At 35.8% G+C, this 16545-nt stretch overlaps 7 non-coding genes across 7 annotated transcripts; all 7 read right to left on the bottom strand.

Moving 5' to 3' along the window:
• Positions 1-1048: 1048 nt before the first annotated feature.
• Positions 1049-1141, bottom strand: TRNAI-UAU (transfer RNA isoleucine (anticodon UAU)). Its single transcript is given in 2 exon segments — positions 1049-1084; positions 1104-1141. It is a non-coding gene; the product is annotated as a tRNA-Ile (tRNA).
• A 730-nt stretch (positions 1142-1871) lies between these two features.
• On the bottom strand, positions 1872-1964 carry TRNAI-UAU (transfer RNA isoleucine (anticodon UAU)). Its single transcript is given in 2 exon segments — positions 1872-1907; positions 1927-1964. It is a non-coding gene; the product is annotated as a tRNA-Ile (tRNA).
• Positions 1965-9074: 7110 nt separating this feature from the next.
• Positions 9075-9167, bottom strand: TRNAI-UAU (transfer RNA isoleucine (anticodon UAU)). The gene is given in 2 exon segments: positions 9075-9110; positions 9130-9167. It is a non-coding gene; the product is annotated as a tRNA-Ile (tRNA).
• Positions 9168-10883: 1716 nt separating this feature from the next.
• Positions 10884-10976, bottom strand: TRNAI-UAU (transfer RNA isoleucine (anticodon UAU)). Its single transcript is given in 2 exon segments — positions 10884-10919; positions 10939-10976. It is a non-coding gene; the product is annotated as a tRNA-Ile (tRNA).
• Positions 10977-14483: 3507 nt separating this feature from the next.
• TRNAI-UAU (transfer RNA isoleucine (anticodon UAU)) lies at positions 14484-14576 on the bottom strand. The gene is given in 2 exon segments: positions 14484-14519; positions 14539-14576. It is a non-coding gene; the product is annotated as a tRNA-Ile (tRNA).
• Positions 14577-15387: 811 nt separating this feature from the next.
• Positions 15388-15480, bottom strand: TRNAI-UAU (transfer RNA isoleucine (anticodon UAU)). Its single transcript is given in 2 exon segments — positions 15388-15423; positions 15443-15480. It is a non-coding gene; the product is annotated as a tRNA-Ile (tRNA).
• Positions 15481-16291: 811 nt separating this feature from the next.
• Positions 16292-16384, bottom strand: TRNAI-UAU (transfer RNA isoleucine (anticodon UAU)). Its single transcript is given in 2 exon segments — positions 16292-16327; positions 16347-16384. It is a non-coding gene; the product is annotated as a tRNA-Ile (tRNA).
• Between the last annotated feature and the right edge of the window lie 161 nt (positions 16385-16545).

The raw sequence follows: 16545 nt of genomic DNA, 5'->3' as shown, positions 1-16545 counted from the left end.
GTGTGCTGACAACTTAAATGCACAATCATGTTTGTGTTTTTTCTTTCTTTCTTCCATCCTTTGTAATATCATATTAAATATTAAGGTAGCAGTTTATAATCAATGACTAATGACATAAGAAAAGGAAAAAAAAACATCATACAAAGATGCTCCATGTGAGGATTGAATTTACAACCTCGGCATTGCTTAACAGATACTGTCTTATAAGTACTGCGCGCTGACAAATTGCATCACTGGAGCACTTTGCAGCATTAATTGGTTATGCTAGATGTGGATTTTATTCAATACAATCAGTACAGTCATAAGAATTGAAAAAGAAAAACATTTTTGGTGATGAATGATGAGCAACAAAGGAACATGCATGCCAGATGGCACTTGAGTAAGCTGTCCACGGTGATAAAAAAGGTTTAAAAAACAACAACAACAACAATGTTATCATAATTAATGTCATATTTTAGCTTCTGTGGTCATTTTTTACAAGCTAAACACTGCAAGACTGTTTTACAGTTGAAGCAAGGATAAAATATCAACTCTAGTGATGAGACACTTGCTGTAATTACTTCCACCCCATATGGGACTTGGACCCCCTGGCTTAGGAGGGCAGTGAATTATCCATTATGCCAGTGGTGCTTACTGATGTTCTTATTTAAGACTGTTAGGTTTTTAATAGTCAATTATTTATTTTTGAGGAAAAAGTGAAGCTTTTTACTGTGTTCTTTGCATTACCAAGTCCAGCAAGAAATGTGCTGGTACTATCCAGAGCTGTCAGTATGGATTATCATGCTATATAGCAGAAAATCAATTTGATGCAACTGCTTTACCAACAGTATGTTAATCTTTTCCATTGCTGTTTTGTTGGCTGACTGAAGGAAGATATGCAGTGCATTTGAACCAAAGCAGATGTGTGCTGACAACTTAAATGCACAATCATGTTTGTGTTTTTTCTTTCTTTCTTCCATCCTTTGTAATATCATATTAAATATTAAGGTAGCAGTTTATAATCAATGACTAATGACATAAGAAAAGGAAAAAAAACAGTATACAAAGATGCTCCAGGTGAGGCTTGAACTCACAACCTCAGCATTGCTCAACAGATACTGTCTTATAAGTTCTGCGCGCTGACCAATTGCGCCACTGGAGCACTTTGCTGCATTGTTTGGTTATGCTAGATGTGGATTTTATTCAATACAATCAGTACAGTCATAAGAATTGAAAAAGAAAATCATTTTTGGTGATGAATGATGAGCAACAAAGGAACATGCATGCCAGATGGCACTTGAGTAAGCTGTCCACGGTGATAAAAAAGGTTTAAAAAACAACAACAACAATGTTATCATAATTAATGTCATATTTTAGCTTCTGTGGTCATTTTTTACAAGCTAAACACTGCAAGACTGTTTTACAGTTGAAGCAAGGATAAAATATCAACTCTAGTGATGAGACACTTGCTGTAATGACTTCGAACTCAGACGGGACTTAAACCCACAACCACTGGCTTAGGAGAACAGTGCCTTATCCATTATGCCAGTGGTGCTTACTAATGTCCTTATTTAAGACTGATAGGTTTTTAATAGTCAATTATTTATTTTTGAAAAAAAGTGAAGTTGTTTACTGTGTTCTTTGCATTACCAAGTCCAGCAAGAAATGTGCTGGTACTATCCAGAGCTGTCAGTATGGATTATCATGCTATATTGCAGAAAATCAATTTGATGCAACTGCTTTACCAACAGTATGTTAATCTTTTCCATTGCTGTTTTGTTGGCTGACTAAAGGAAGATATGCAGTGCATTTGAACCAAAGCAGATGTTAAATATTAATTTAATCAATGACTAATGACATAAGAAAAGGAAAAAAAAAACTGGATAAAAAGATGCTCCAGGTGAGGCTTGAACTCACAACCTTGGCATTGCTCAACAGATACTGTATTATAAGTACCGCGCGCTGACCAATTGCGCCACTGGAGCACCTTGCAGCATTGATTGCTTATGCTAGATGTGGATTTTATTCAATACAATCAGTACAGTCATAAGAATTGAAAAAAAAAATCATTTTTGGTGATGAATGATGAGCAACAAAGGAACATGCATGCCAGATGGCACTTGAATAAGCTGTCCACGGTGATAAAAAAGGTTTAAAAAACAACAACAATGTTATCATAATTAATGTCATATTTTAGCTTCTGTGGTCATTTTTTACAAGCTAAACACTGCAAGACTGTTTTACAGTTGAAGCAAGGATAAAATATCAACTCTAGTGATGAGACACTTGCTGTAATTACTTCCACCCCATATGGGACTTGGACCCCCTGGCTTAGGAGGGCAGTGAATTATCCATTATGCCAGTGGTGCTTACTGATGTTCTTATTTAAGACTGTTAGGTTTTTAATAGTCAATTATTTATTTTTGAGGAAAAAGTGAAGCTGTTTACTGTGTTCTTTGCATTACCAAGTCCAGCAAGAAATGTGCTGGTACTATCCAGAGCAGTCAGTATGGAATATCATGCTATATAGCAGAAAATCAATTTGATGCAACTGCTTTACCAACAGTATGTTAATCTTTTCTATTGCTGTTTTGTTGGCTGACTGAAGGAAGATATGCAGTGCATTTGAACCAAAGCAGATGTGTGCTGACAACTTAAATGCACAATCATGTTTGTGTTTTTTCTTTCTTTCTTTCTTCCATCCTTTGTAATATCATATTAAATATTAAGGTAGCAGTTTATAATCAATGACTAATGACATAAGAAAAGGAAAAAAAACAGTATACAAAGATGCTCCAGGTGAGGCTTGAACTCACAACCTCAGTATTGCTCAACAGATACTGTCTTATAAGTACCACGTGCTGACCAATTGCACCACTGGAGCACTTTGCAACATTGTTTGGTTATGCTAGATGTGTATTTTATTCAATACAATCAGTACCGTCATAAGAATTGAAAAAGAAAATCATTTTTGGTGATGAATGATGAGCAACAAAGGAACATGCATGCCAGATGGCACTTGAATAAGCTGTCCACGGTGATAAAAAAGGTTTAAAAAACAACAACAACAACAATGTTATCATAATTAATGTCATATTTTAGCTTCTGTGGTCATTTTTTACAAGCTAAACACTGCAAGACTGTTTTACAGTTGAAGCAAGGATAAAATATCAACTCTAGTGATGAGACACTTGCTGTAATGACTTCCAACTCAAACGGGACTTAAACCCACAACCACTGGCTTAGGAGAACAGTGCCTTATCCATTATGCCAGTGGTGCTTACTGATGTCCTTATTTAAGACTGATAGGTTTTTAATAGTCAATTATTTATTTTTGAAAAAAAGTGAAGCTGTTTACTGTGTTCTTTGCATTACCAAGTCCAGCAAGAAATGTGCTGGTACTATCCAGAGCTGTCAGTATGGATTATCATGCTATATAGCAGAAAATCAATTTGATGCAACTGCTTTACCAACAGTATGTTAATCTTTTCCATTGCTGTTTTGTTGGCTGACTGAAGGAAGATATGCAGTGCATTTGAACCAAAGCAGATGTGTGCTGACAACTTAAATGCACAATCATGTTTGTGTTTTTTCTTTCTTTCTTCCATCCTTTGTAATATCATATTAAATATTAAGGTAGCAGTTTATAATCAATGACTAATGACATAAGAAAAGGAAAAAAAACAGTATACAAAGAAGTTCCAGGTGAGGCTTGAACTCACAACCTTGGCATTGCTCAACAGATACTGTATTATAAGTACCGCGTGCTGACCAATTGCGCCACTGGAGCACTTTGCAGCATTAATTGGTTATGCTAGATGTGGATTTTATTCAATACAATCAGTACAGTCATAAGAATTGAAAAAGAAAATCATTTTTGGTGATGAATGATGAGCAACAAAGGAACATGCATGCCAGATGGCACTTGAATAAGCTGTCCACGGTGATAAAAAAAGGTTTAAAAAACAACAACAACAATGTTATCATAATTAATGTCATATTTTAGCTTCTGTGGTCATTTTTTACAAGCTAAACACTGCAAGACTGTTTTACAGTTGAAGCAAGGATAAAATATCAACTCTAGTGATGAGACACTTGCTGTAATTACTTCCACCCCATATGGGACTTGGACCCCCTGGCTTAGGAGGGCAGTGACTTATCCATTATGCCAGTGGTGCTTACTGATGTTCTTATTTAAGACTGTTTGGTTTTTAATAGTCAATTATTTATTTTTGAGGAAAAAGTGAAGCTGTTTACTGTGTTCTTTGCATTACCAAGTCCAGCAAGAAATGTGCTGGTACTATCCAGAGCTGTCAGTATGGATTATCATGCTATATTGCAGAAAATCAATTTGATGCAACTGCATTACCAACAGTATGTTAATCTTTTCCATTGCTGTTTTGTTGGCTGACTGAAGGAAGATATGCAGTGCATTTGAACCAAAGCAGATGTGTGCTGACAACTTAAATGCACAATCATGTTTGTGTTTTTTCTTTCTTTCTTCCATCCTTTGTAATATCATATTAAATATTAAGGTAGCAGTTTATAATCAATGACTAATGACATAAGAAAAGGAAAAGAAACAGTATACAAAGATGCTCCAGGTGAGGCTTAAACTCACAACCTCGCCATTGCTCAACAGATACTGTCTTATAAGTACCGAGCGCTGACCATTTGCGCCACTGTAGCACTTTGCAGCATTCATTGGTTATGCTCGATGTGGATTTTATTCAATACAATTGGTACAGTCATAAGAATTGAAAAAGAAAATAATTTTTGGTGATGAATGATGAGCAACAAAGGAACATGCATGCCAGATGGCACTTGAATAAGCTGTCCACGGTGATAGAAAAGGTTTAAAAAACAACAACAACAACAACAACAATGTTATCATAATTAATGTCATATTATAGCTTCTGTGGTCATTTTTTACAAGCTAAACACTGCAAGACTGTTTTACAGTAGAAGCAAGGATAAAATATCAACTCTAGTGATGAGACACTTGCTGTAATGACTTCCAACTCAGACGGGACTTAAACCCACAACCACTGGCTTAGGAGAACAGTGCCTTACCCATTATGCCAGTGGTGCTTACTGATGTCCTTATTGAAGACTGATAGGTTTTTAATAGTCAATTATTTATTTTTGAAAAAAAGTGAAGCTGTTTACTGTGTTCTTTGCATTACCAAGTCCAGCAAGAAATGTGCTGGTACTATCCAGAGCTGTCAGTATGGATTATCATGCTATATTGCAGAAAATCAATTTGATGCAACTGCTTAACCAACAGTATGTTAATCTTTTCCATTGCTGTTTTGTTGGCTGACTGAAGGAAGATATGCAGTGCATTTGAACCAAAGCAGATGTGTGCTGACAACTTAAATGCACAATCATGTTTGTGTTTTTTCTTTCTTTCTTCCATCCTTTGTAATATCATATTAAATATTAAGGTAGCAGTTTATAATCAATGACTAATGACATAAGAAAAGGAAAAAAACAGTATACAAAGATGCTCCAGGTGAGGCTTGAACTCACAACCTCGGCATTGCTCAACAGATACTGTCTTATAAGTACCGCAGGCTGACCAATTGCACCACTGGAGCACTTTGCAGCATTGATTGGTTATGCTAGATGTGGATTTTATTCAATACAATCAGTACAGTCATAAGAATTGAAAAAGAAAATAATTTTTGGTGATGAATGATGAGCAACAAAGGAACATGCATGCCAGATGGCACTTGAATAAGCTGTCCACGGTGATAGAAAAGGTTTAAAAAACAACAACAACAATGTTATCATAATTAATGTCATATTTTAGCTTCTGTGTTCATTTTTTACAAGCTAAACACTGCAAGACTGTTTTACAGTTGAAGCAAGGATAAAATATCAACTCTAGTGATGAGACACTTGCTGTAATTACTTCCACCCCATATGGGACTTGGACCCCCTGGCTTAGGAGGGCAGTGACTTATCCATTATGCCAGTGGTGCTTACTGATGTTCTTATTTAAGACTGTTAGGTTTTTAATAATTGAGGAAAAAGTGAAGCTGTTTACTGTGTTCTTTGCATTACCAAGTCCAGCAAGAACTGTGCTGGTACTATCCAGAGCTGTCAGTATGGATTATCATGCAATATTGCAGAAAATCAATTTGATGCAACTGCTTTACCAACAGTATGTTAATCTTTTCCATTGCTGTTTTGTTGGCTGACTGAAGGAAGATATGCAGTGCATTTGAACCAAAGCAGATGTGTGCTGACAACTTAAATGCACAATCATGTTTGTGTTTTTTCTTTCTTTCTTCCATCCTTTGTAATATCATATTAAATATTAAGGTAGCAGTTTATAATCAATGACTAATGACATAAGAAAAGGAAAAAAAAATCAGTATACAAAGATGCTCCAGGTGAGGCTTGAACTCACAACCTTGGCATTGCTCAACAGATACTGTCTTATAAGTACCGCTCGCTGACCATTTGCGCCACTGGAGCACTTTGCAGCATTGATTGGTTATGCTAGATGTGGATTTTATTCAATACAATCAGTACAGTCATAAGAATTGAAAAAGAAAATAATTTTTGGTGATGAATGATGAGCAACAAAGGAACATGAATGCCAGATGGCACTTGAATAAGCTGTCCACGGTGATAAAAAAGGTTTAAAAAACAACAACAATGTTATCATAATTAATGTCATATTTTAGCTTCTGTGGTCATTTTTTACAAGCTAAACACTGCAAGACTGTTTTACAGTTGAAGCAAGGATAAAATATCAACTCTAGTGATGAGACACTTGCTGTAATGACTTCCAACTCAGACGGGACTTAAACCCACAACCACTGGCTTAGGAGAACAGTGCCTTACCCATTACGCCAGTGGTGCTTACTGATGTTCTTATTTAAGACTGTTAGGTTTTTAATAGTCAATTATTTATTTTTGAGTAAAAAGTGAAGCTGTTTACTGTGTTCTTTGCATTACCAAGTCCAGCAAGAAATGTGCTGGTACTATCCAGAGCTGTCAGTATGGATTATCATGCTATATTGCAGAAAATCAATTTGATGCAACTGCTTTACCAACAGTATGTTAATCTTTTCCATTGCTGTTTTGTTGGCTGACTGAAGGAAGATATGCAGTGCATTTGAACCAAAGCAGATGTGTGCTGACAACTTAAATGCACAATCATGTTTGTGTTTTTTCTTTCTTTCTTCCATCCTTTGTAATATCATATTAAATATTAAGGTAGCAGTTTATAATCAATGACTAATGACATAAGAAAAGGAAAAAAAACAGTATACAAAGATGATCCAGCTGAGACTTGAACTCACAACCTCGGCATTGCTCAATAGATACTGTCTTATAAGTACCACGCACTGAACAATTGCGCCACTGGAGCACTTTGCAGCATTGGTTGGTTATGCTAGATGTGGATTTTATTCAACGATCAGTACAGTCATAAGAATTGAAAAAGAAAATCATTTTTGGTGATGAATGATGAGCAACAAAGGAACATGCATGCCAGATGGCACTTGAATAAGCTGTCCACGGTGATAAAAAAGGTTTAAAAAACAACAACAACAATGTTATCATAATTAATGTCATATTTTAGCTTCTGTGGTCATTTTTTACAAGCTAAACACTGCAAGACTTTTTTACAGTTGAAGCAAGGATAAAATATCAACTCTAGTGATGAGACACTTGCTGTAATTACTTCCACCCCATATTGGACTTGGACCCCCTGGCTTAGGAGGGCAGTGACTTATCCATTATGCCAGTGGTGCTTACTGATGTTCTTATTTAAGACTGTTTGGTTTTTAATAGTCAATTATTTATTTTTGAGGAAAAAGTGAAGCTGTTTACTGTGTTCTTTGCATTACCAAGTCCAGCAAGAAATGTGCTGGTACTATCCAGAGCTGTCAGTATGGATTATCATGCTATATTGCAGAAAATCAATTTGATGCAACTGCATTACCAACAGTATGTTAATATTTTCCATTGCTGTTTTGTTGGCTGACTGAAGGAAGATATGCAGTGCATTTGAACCAAAGCAGATGTGTGCTGACAACTTAAATGCACAATCATGTTTGTGTTTTTTCTTTCTTTCTTCCATCCTTTGTAATATCATATTAAATATTAAGGTAGCAGATTATAATCAATGACTAATGACATAAGAAAAGGAAAAGAAACAGTATACAAAGATGCTCCAGGTGAGGCTTGAACTCACAACCTCGCCATTGCTCTACAGATACTGTCTTATAAGTACCGCGCGCTGACCATTTGCGCCACTGGAGCACTTTGCAGCATTAATTGGTTATGCTAGATGTAAATTTTATTCAATACAATTGGTACAGTCATAAGAATTGAAAAAGAAAATCATTTTTGGTGATGAATGATGAGCAACAAAGGAACATGCATGCCAGATGGCACTTGAATAAGCTGTCCACGGTGATAGAAAAGGTTTAAAAAACAACAACAACAATGTTATCATAATTAATGTCATATTTTAGCTTCTGTGGTCATTTTTTACAAGCTAAACACTGCAAGACTGTTTTACAGTTGAAGCAAGGATAAAATATCAACTCTAGTGATGAGACACTTGCTGTAATGACTTCCAACTCAGACGGGACTTAAACCCACAACCACTGGCTAAGGAGAACAGTGCCTTACCCATTATGCCAGTGGTGCTTACTGATGTTCTTATTTAAGACTGTTAGGTTTTTAATAGTCAATTATTTATTTTTGAGGAAAAAGTGAAGCTGTTTACTGTGTTCTTTGCATTACCAAGTCCAGCAAGAAATGTGCTGGTACTATCCAGAGCTGTCAGTATGGATTATCATGCTATATTGCAGAAAATCCATTTGATGCAACTGCTTTACCAACAGTATGTTAATCTTTTCCATTGCTGTTTTGTTGGCTGACTGAAGGAAGATATGCAGTGCATTTGTACCAAAGCAGATGTGTGCTGACAACTTAAATGCACAATCATGTTTGTGTTTTTTCTTTCTTTCTTCCATCCTTTGTAATATCATATTAAATATTAAGGTAGCAGTTTATAATCAATGACTAATGACATAAGAAAAGGAAAAAAAAACAGTATACAAAGATGCTCCAGGTGAGACTTGAACTCACAACCTCGGCATTGCTCAATAGATACTGTCTTATAAATACCACGCGCTGACCAATTGCGCCACTGGAGCACTTTGCAGCATTGATTGGTTATGCTAGATGTGGATTTTATTCAATACAATCAGTACAGTCATAAGAATTGAAAAAGAAAATAATTTTTGGTGATGAATGATGAGCAACAAAGGAACATGCATGCCAGATGGCACTTGAATAAGCTGTCCACGGTGATAAAAAAGGTTTAAAAAACAACAACAACAATGTTATCATAATTAATGTCATATTTTAGCTTCTGTGGTCATTTTTTACAAGCTAAACACTGCAAGACTGTTTTACAGTTGAAGCAAGGATAAAATATCAACTTTAGTGATGAGACACTTGCTGTAATTACTTCCACCCCATATGGGACTTGGACCCCCTGGCTTAGGAGGGCAGTGACTTATCCATTATGCCAGTGGTGCTTACTGATGTTCTTATTTAAGACTGTTAGGTTTTTAATAGTCAATTATTTATTTTTGAGAAAAAAGTGAAGCTGTTTACTGTGTTCTTTGCATTACCAAGTCCAGCAAGAAATGTGCTGGTACTATCCAGAGCTGTCAGTATGGATTATCATGCTATATTGCAGAAAATCAATTTGATGCAACTGCTTTACCAACAGTATGTTAATCTTTTCCATTGCTGTTTTGTTGGCTGACTGAAGGAAGATATGCAGTGCATTTGAACCAAAGCAGATGTGTGCTGACAACTTAAATGCACAAACATGTTTGTGTTTTTTCTTTCTTTCTTCCATCCTTTGTAATATCATATTAAATATTAAGGTAGCAGATTATAATCAATGACTAATGACATAAGAAAAGGAAAAGAAACAGTATACAAAGATGCTCCAGGTGAGGCTTGAACTCACAACCTCACCATTGCTCTACAGATACTGTCTTATAAGTACCGTGCGCTGACCATTTGCGCCACTGGAGCACTTTGCAGCATTAATTGGTTATGCTAGATGTGGATTTTATTCAATACAATTGGTACAGTCATAAGAATTGAAAAAGAAAATCATTTTTGGTGATGAATGATGAGCAACAAAGGAACATGCATGCCAGATGGCACTTGAATAAGCTGTCCACGGTGATAGAAAAGGTTTAAAAAACAACAACAACAACAACAATGTTATCATAATTAATGTCATATATTAGCTTCTGTGGTCATTTTTTACAAGCTAAACACTGCAAGACTGTTTTACAGTTGAAGCAAGGATAAAATATCAACTCTAGTGATGAGACACTTGCTGTAATGACTTCCAACTCAGACGGGACTTAAACCCACAACCACTGGCTAAGTAGAACAGTGCCTTACCCATTATGCCAGTGGTGCTTACTGATGTTCTTATTTAAGACTGTTAGGTTTTTAATAGTCAATTATTTATTTTTGAGGAAAAAGTGAAGCTGTTTACTGTGTTCTTTGCATTACCAAGTCCAGCAAGAAATGTGCTGGTACTATCCAGAGCTGTCAGTATGGATTATCATGCTATATTGCAAAAAATCAATTTGATGCAACTGCTTTACCAACAGTATGTTAATCTTTTCCATTGCTGTTTTGTTGGCTGACTGAAGGAAGATATGCAGTGCATTTGTACCAAAGCAGATGTGTGCTGACAACTTAAATGCACAATCATGTTTGTGTATTTTCTTTCTTTCTTCCATCCTTTGTAATATCATATTAAATATTAAGGTAGCAGTTTATAATCAATGACTAATGACATAAGAAAAGGAAAAAAAAACAGTATACAAAGATGCTCCAGGTGAGACTTGAACTCACAACCTCGGCATTGCTCAATAGATACTGTCTTATAAATACCACGCGCTGACCAATTGCGCCACTGGAGCACTTTGCAGCATTGATTGGTTATGCTAGATGTGGATTTTATTCAATACAATCAGTACAGTCATAAGAATTGAAAAAGAAAATAATTTTTGGTGATGAATGATGAGCAACAAAGGAACATGCATGCCAGATGGCATTTGAATAAGCTGTCCACGGTGATAAAAAAGGTTTAAAAAACAACAACAACAATGTTATCATAATTAATGTCATATTTTAGCTTCTGTGGTCATTTTTTACAAGCTAAACACTGCAAGACTGTTTTACAGTTGAAGCAAGGATAAAATATCAACTTTAGTGATGAGACACTTGCTGTAATGACTTCCACCCCATATGGGACTTGGACCCCCTGGCTTAGTAGGGCAGTGACTTATCCATTATGCCAGTGGTGCTTACTGATGTTCTTATTTAAGACTGTTAGGTTTTTAATAGTCAATTATTTATTTTTGAGAAAAAAGTGAAGCTGTTTACTGTGTTCTTTGCATTACCAAGTCCAGCAAGAAATGTGCTGGTACTATCCAGAGCTGTCAGTATGGATTATCATGCTATATTGCAGAAAATCAATTTGATGCAACTGCTTTACCAACAGTATGTTAATCTTTTCCATTGCTGTTTTGTTGGCTGACTGAAGGAAGATATGCAGTGCATTTGAACCAAAGCAGATGTGTGCTGACAACTTAAATGCACAATCATGTTTGTGTTTTTTCTTTCTTTCTTCCATCCTTTGTAATATCATATTAAATATTAAGGTAGCAGTTTATAATCAATGACTAATGACATAAGAAAAGAAAAAAAAACAGTATACAAAGATGCTCCAGCTGAGACTTGAACTCACAACCTCGGCATTGCTCAATAGATACTGTCTTATAAGTACCACGCGCTGAACAATTGCGCCACTGGAGCACTTTGCAGCATTGATTGGTTATGCTAGATGTGGATTTTATTCAATACAATCAGTACAGTCATAAGAATTGAAAAAGAAAATCATTTTTGGTGATGAATGATGAGCAACAAAGGAACATGCATGCCAGATGGCACTTGAATAAGCTGTCCACGGTGATAAAAAAGGTTTAAAAAACAACAACAACAATGTTATCATAATTAATGTCATATTTTAGCTTCTGTGGTCATTTTTTACAAGCTAAACACTGCAAGACTGTTTTACAGTTGAAGCAAGGATAAAATATCAACTCTAGTGATGAGACACTTGCTGTAATTACTTCCACCCCATATGGGACTTGGACCCCCTGGCTTAGGAGGGCAGTGACTTATCCATTATGCCAGTGGTGCTTACTGATGTTCTTATTTAAGACTGTTTGGTTTTTAATAGTCAATTATTTATTTTTGAGGAAAAAGTGAAGCTGTTTACTGTGTTCTTTGCATTACCAAGTCCAGCAAGAAATGTGCTGGTACTATCCAGAGCTGTCAGTATGGATTATCATGCTATATTGCAGAAAATCAATTTGATGCAACTGCATTACCAACAGTATGTTAATCTTTTCCATTGCTGTTTTGTTGGCTGACTGAAGGAAGATATGCAGTGCATTTGAACCAAAGCAGATGTGTGCTGACAACTTAAATGCACAATCATGTTTGTGTTTTTTCTTTCTTTCTTCCATCCTTTGTAATATCATATTAAATATTAAGGTAGCAGTTTATAATCAATGACTAATGACATAAGAAAAGAAAAAAAAACAGTATACAAAGATGCTCCAGGTGAGGCTTAAACTCACAACCTTGGCATTGCTCAACAGATACTGTCTTATAAGTACCGCGCGCTGACCAATTGCGCCACTGGAGCACTTTGCAGCATTGTTTGGTTATGCTAGATGTGGATTTTATTCAATACAATCAGTGCAGTCATAAGAATTGAAAAAGAAAATCATTTTTGGTGATGAATGATGAGCAACAAAGGAACATGCATGCCAGATGGCACTTGAATAAGCTGTCCACGGTGATAAAAAAAGGTTTAAAAAACAACAACAACAATGTTATCATAATTAATGTCATATTTTAGCTTCTGTGGTCATTTTTTACAAGCTAAACACTGCAAGACTGTTTTACAGTTGAAGCAAGGATAAAATATCAACTCTAGTGATGAGACACTTGCTGTAATGACTTCCAACTCAGACGGGACTTAAACCCACAACCACTGGCTAAGGAGAACAGTGCCTTACCCATTATGCCAGTGGTGCTTACTGATGTTCTTTTTTAAGACTGTTAGGTTTTTAATAGTCAATTATTTATTTTTGAGGAAAAAGTGAAGCTGTTTACTGTGTTCTTTGCATTACCACGTCCAGCAAGAAATGTGCTGGTACTATCCAGAGCTGTCAGTATGGATTATCATGCTATATTGCAGAAAATCAATTTGATGCAACTGCTTTACCAACAGTATGTTAATCTTTTCCATTGCTGTTTTGTTGGCTGACTGAAGGAAGATATGCAGTGCATTTGTACCAAAGCAGATGTGTGCTGACAACTTAAATGCACAATCATGTTTGTGTTTTTTCTTTCTTTCTTCCATCCTTTGTAATATCATATTAAATATTAAGGTAGCAGTTTATAATCAATGACTAATGACATAAGAAAAGGAAAAAAAAACTGTATACAAAGATGCTCCAGGTGAGACTTGAACTCACAACCTCGGCATTGCTCAATAGATACTGTCTTATAAATACCACGCACTGACCAATTGCGCCACTGGAGCACTTTGCAGCATTGATTGGTTATGCTAGATGTGGATTTTATTCAATACAATCAGTACAGTCATAAGAATTGAAAAAGAAAATAATTTTTGGTGATGAATGATGAGCAACAAAGGAACATGCATGCCAGATGGCACTTGAATAAGCTGTCCACGGTGATAAAAAAGGTTTAAAAAACAACAACAACAATGTTATCATAATTAATGTCATATTTTAGCTTCTGTGGTCATTTTTTACAAGCTAAACACTGCAAGACTGTTTTACAGTTGAAGCAAGGATAAAATATCAACTCTAGTGATGAGACACTTGCTGTAATTACTTCCACCCCATATGGGACTTGGACCCCCTGGCTTAGGAGGGCAGTGACTTATCCATTATGCCAGTGGTGCTTACTGATGTTCTTATTTAAGACTGTTAGGTTTTTAATAGTCAATTATTTATTTTTGAGAAAAAAGTGAAGCTGTTTACTGTGTTCTTTGCATTACCAAGTCCAGCAAGAAATGTGCTGGTACTATCCAGAGCTGTCAGTATGGATTATCATGCTATATTGCAGAAAATCAATTTGATGCAACTGCTTTACCAACAGTATGTTAATCTTTTCCATTGCTGTTTTGTTGGCTGACTGAAGGAAGATATGCAGTGCATTTGAACCAAAGCAGATGTATGCTGACAACTTAAATGCACAATCATGTTTGTGTTTTTTCTTTCTTTCTTCCATCCTTTGTAATATCATATTAAATATTAAGGTAGCAGTTTATAATCAATGACTAATGACATAAGAAAAGGAAAAATAACAGTATACAAAGATGCTCCAGGTGAGGTTTGAACTCACAACCTCGGCATTGCTCAACAGATACTGTTTTATAAGTACCGTGCGCTGACCAATTGCGCCACTGGAGCACTTTGCAGTAGTAATTGGTTATGCTAGATGTAGATTTTATTCAATACAATCAGTACAGTCATAAGAATTGAAAAAGAAAATAATTTTTGGTGATGAATGATGAGCAACAAAGGAACATGCATGCCAGATGGCACTTGAATAAGCTGTCCACGGTGATAGAAAAGGTTTAAAAAACAACAACAACAATGTTATCATAATTAATGTCATATTTTAGCTTCTGTGGTCATTTTTTACAAGCTAAACACTGCAAGACTGTTTTACAGTAGAAGCAAGGATAAAATATCAACTCTAGTGATGAGACACTTGCTGTAATGACTTCCAACTCAGACGGGACTTAAACCCACAACCACTGGCTTAGGAGAACAGTGCCTTACCCATTATGCCAGTGGTGCTTACTGATGTTCTTATTTAAGACTGTTAGGTTTTTAATAGTCAATTATTTATTTTTGAGGAAAAAGTGAAGCTGTTTACTGTGTTCTTTGCATTACCAAGTCCAGCAAGAAATGTGCTGGTACTATCCAGAGCTGTCAGTATGGATTTTCATGCTATATTGCAGAAAATCAATTTGATGCAACTGCTTTACCAACAGTATGTTAATCTTTTCCATTGCTGTTTTGTTGGCTGACTGAAGGAAGATATGCAGTGCATTTGAACCAAAGCAGATGTGTGCTGACAACTTAAATGCACAATCATGTTTGTGTTTTTTCTTTCTTTCTTCCATCCTTTGTAATATCATATTAAATATTAAGGTAGCAGTTTATAATCAATGACTAATGACATAAGAAAAGGAAAAGAAACAGTATACAAAGATGCTCCAGGTGAGGCTTGAACTCACAACCTCGGCATTGCTCAACAGATACTGTCTTATAAGTACCGCGCGCTGACCATTTGCGCCACTGGAGCACTTTGCAGCATTGATTGGTTATGCTAGATGTGGATTTTATTCAATACAATCAGTGCAGTCATAAGAATTGAAAAAGAAAATAATTTTTGGTGATGAATGATGAGCAACAAATGAACATGCATGCCAGATGGCACTTGAATAAGCTGTCCACGGTGATAAAAAAGGTTTAAAAAACAACAACAACAATGTTATCATAATTAATGTCATATTTTAGCTTCTGTGGTCATTTTTTACAAGCTAAACACTGTAAGACTGTTTTACAGTTGAAGCAAGGATAAAAAATCAACTCTAGTGATGAGACACTTGCTGTAATGATTTCCAACTCAGACGGGACTTAAACCCACAACCACTGGCTTAGGAGAACAGTGCCTTACCCATTATGCCAGTGGTGCTTACTTATGTTCTTATTTAAGACTGTTAGGTTTTTAATAGTCAATTATTTATTTTTGAGGAAAAAGTGAAGCTGTTTACTGTGTTCTTTGCATTACCAAGTCCAGCAAGAAATGTGCTGGTACTATCCAGAGCTGTCAGTATGGATTATCATGCTACATTGCAGAAAATCAATTTGATGCAACTGCTTTACCAACAGTATGTTAATCTTTTCCATTGCTGTTTTGTTGGCTGACTGAAGGAAGATATGCAGTGCATTTGTACCAAAGCAGATGTGTGCTGACAACTTAAATGCACAATCATGTTTGTGTTTTTTCTTTCTTTCTTCCATCCTTTGTAATATCATATTAAATATTAAGGTAGCAGTTTATAATCAATGACTAATGACATAAGAAAAGGAAAAATAACAGTATACAAAGATGCTCCAGGTGAGGTTTGAACTCACAACCTCGGCATTGCTCAACAGATACTGTTTTATAAGTACCGTGCGCTGACCAATTGCGCCACTGGAGCACTTTGCAGTAGTAATTGGTTATGCTAGATGTAGATTTTATTCAATACAATCAGTACAGTCATAAGAATTGAAAAAGAAAATAATTTTTGGTGATGAATGATGAGCAACAAAGGAACATGCATGCCAGATGGCACTTGAATAAGCTGTCCACGGTGATAGA

The sequence above is a fragment of the Pseudophryne corroboree genome, chromosome 4 (genome assembly GCF_028390025.1).
Source record: "Pseudophryne corroboree isolate aPseCor3 chromosome 4, aPseCor3.hap2, whole genome shotgun sequence".
NCBI lineage: Eukaryota > Metazoa > Chordata > Amphibia > Anura > Myobatrachidae > Pseudophryne > Pseudophryne corroboree.
This window is presented reverse-complemented; position numbering and strand designations above follow the sequence as displayed.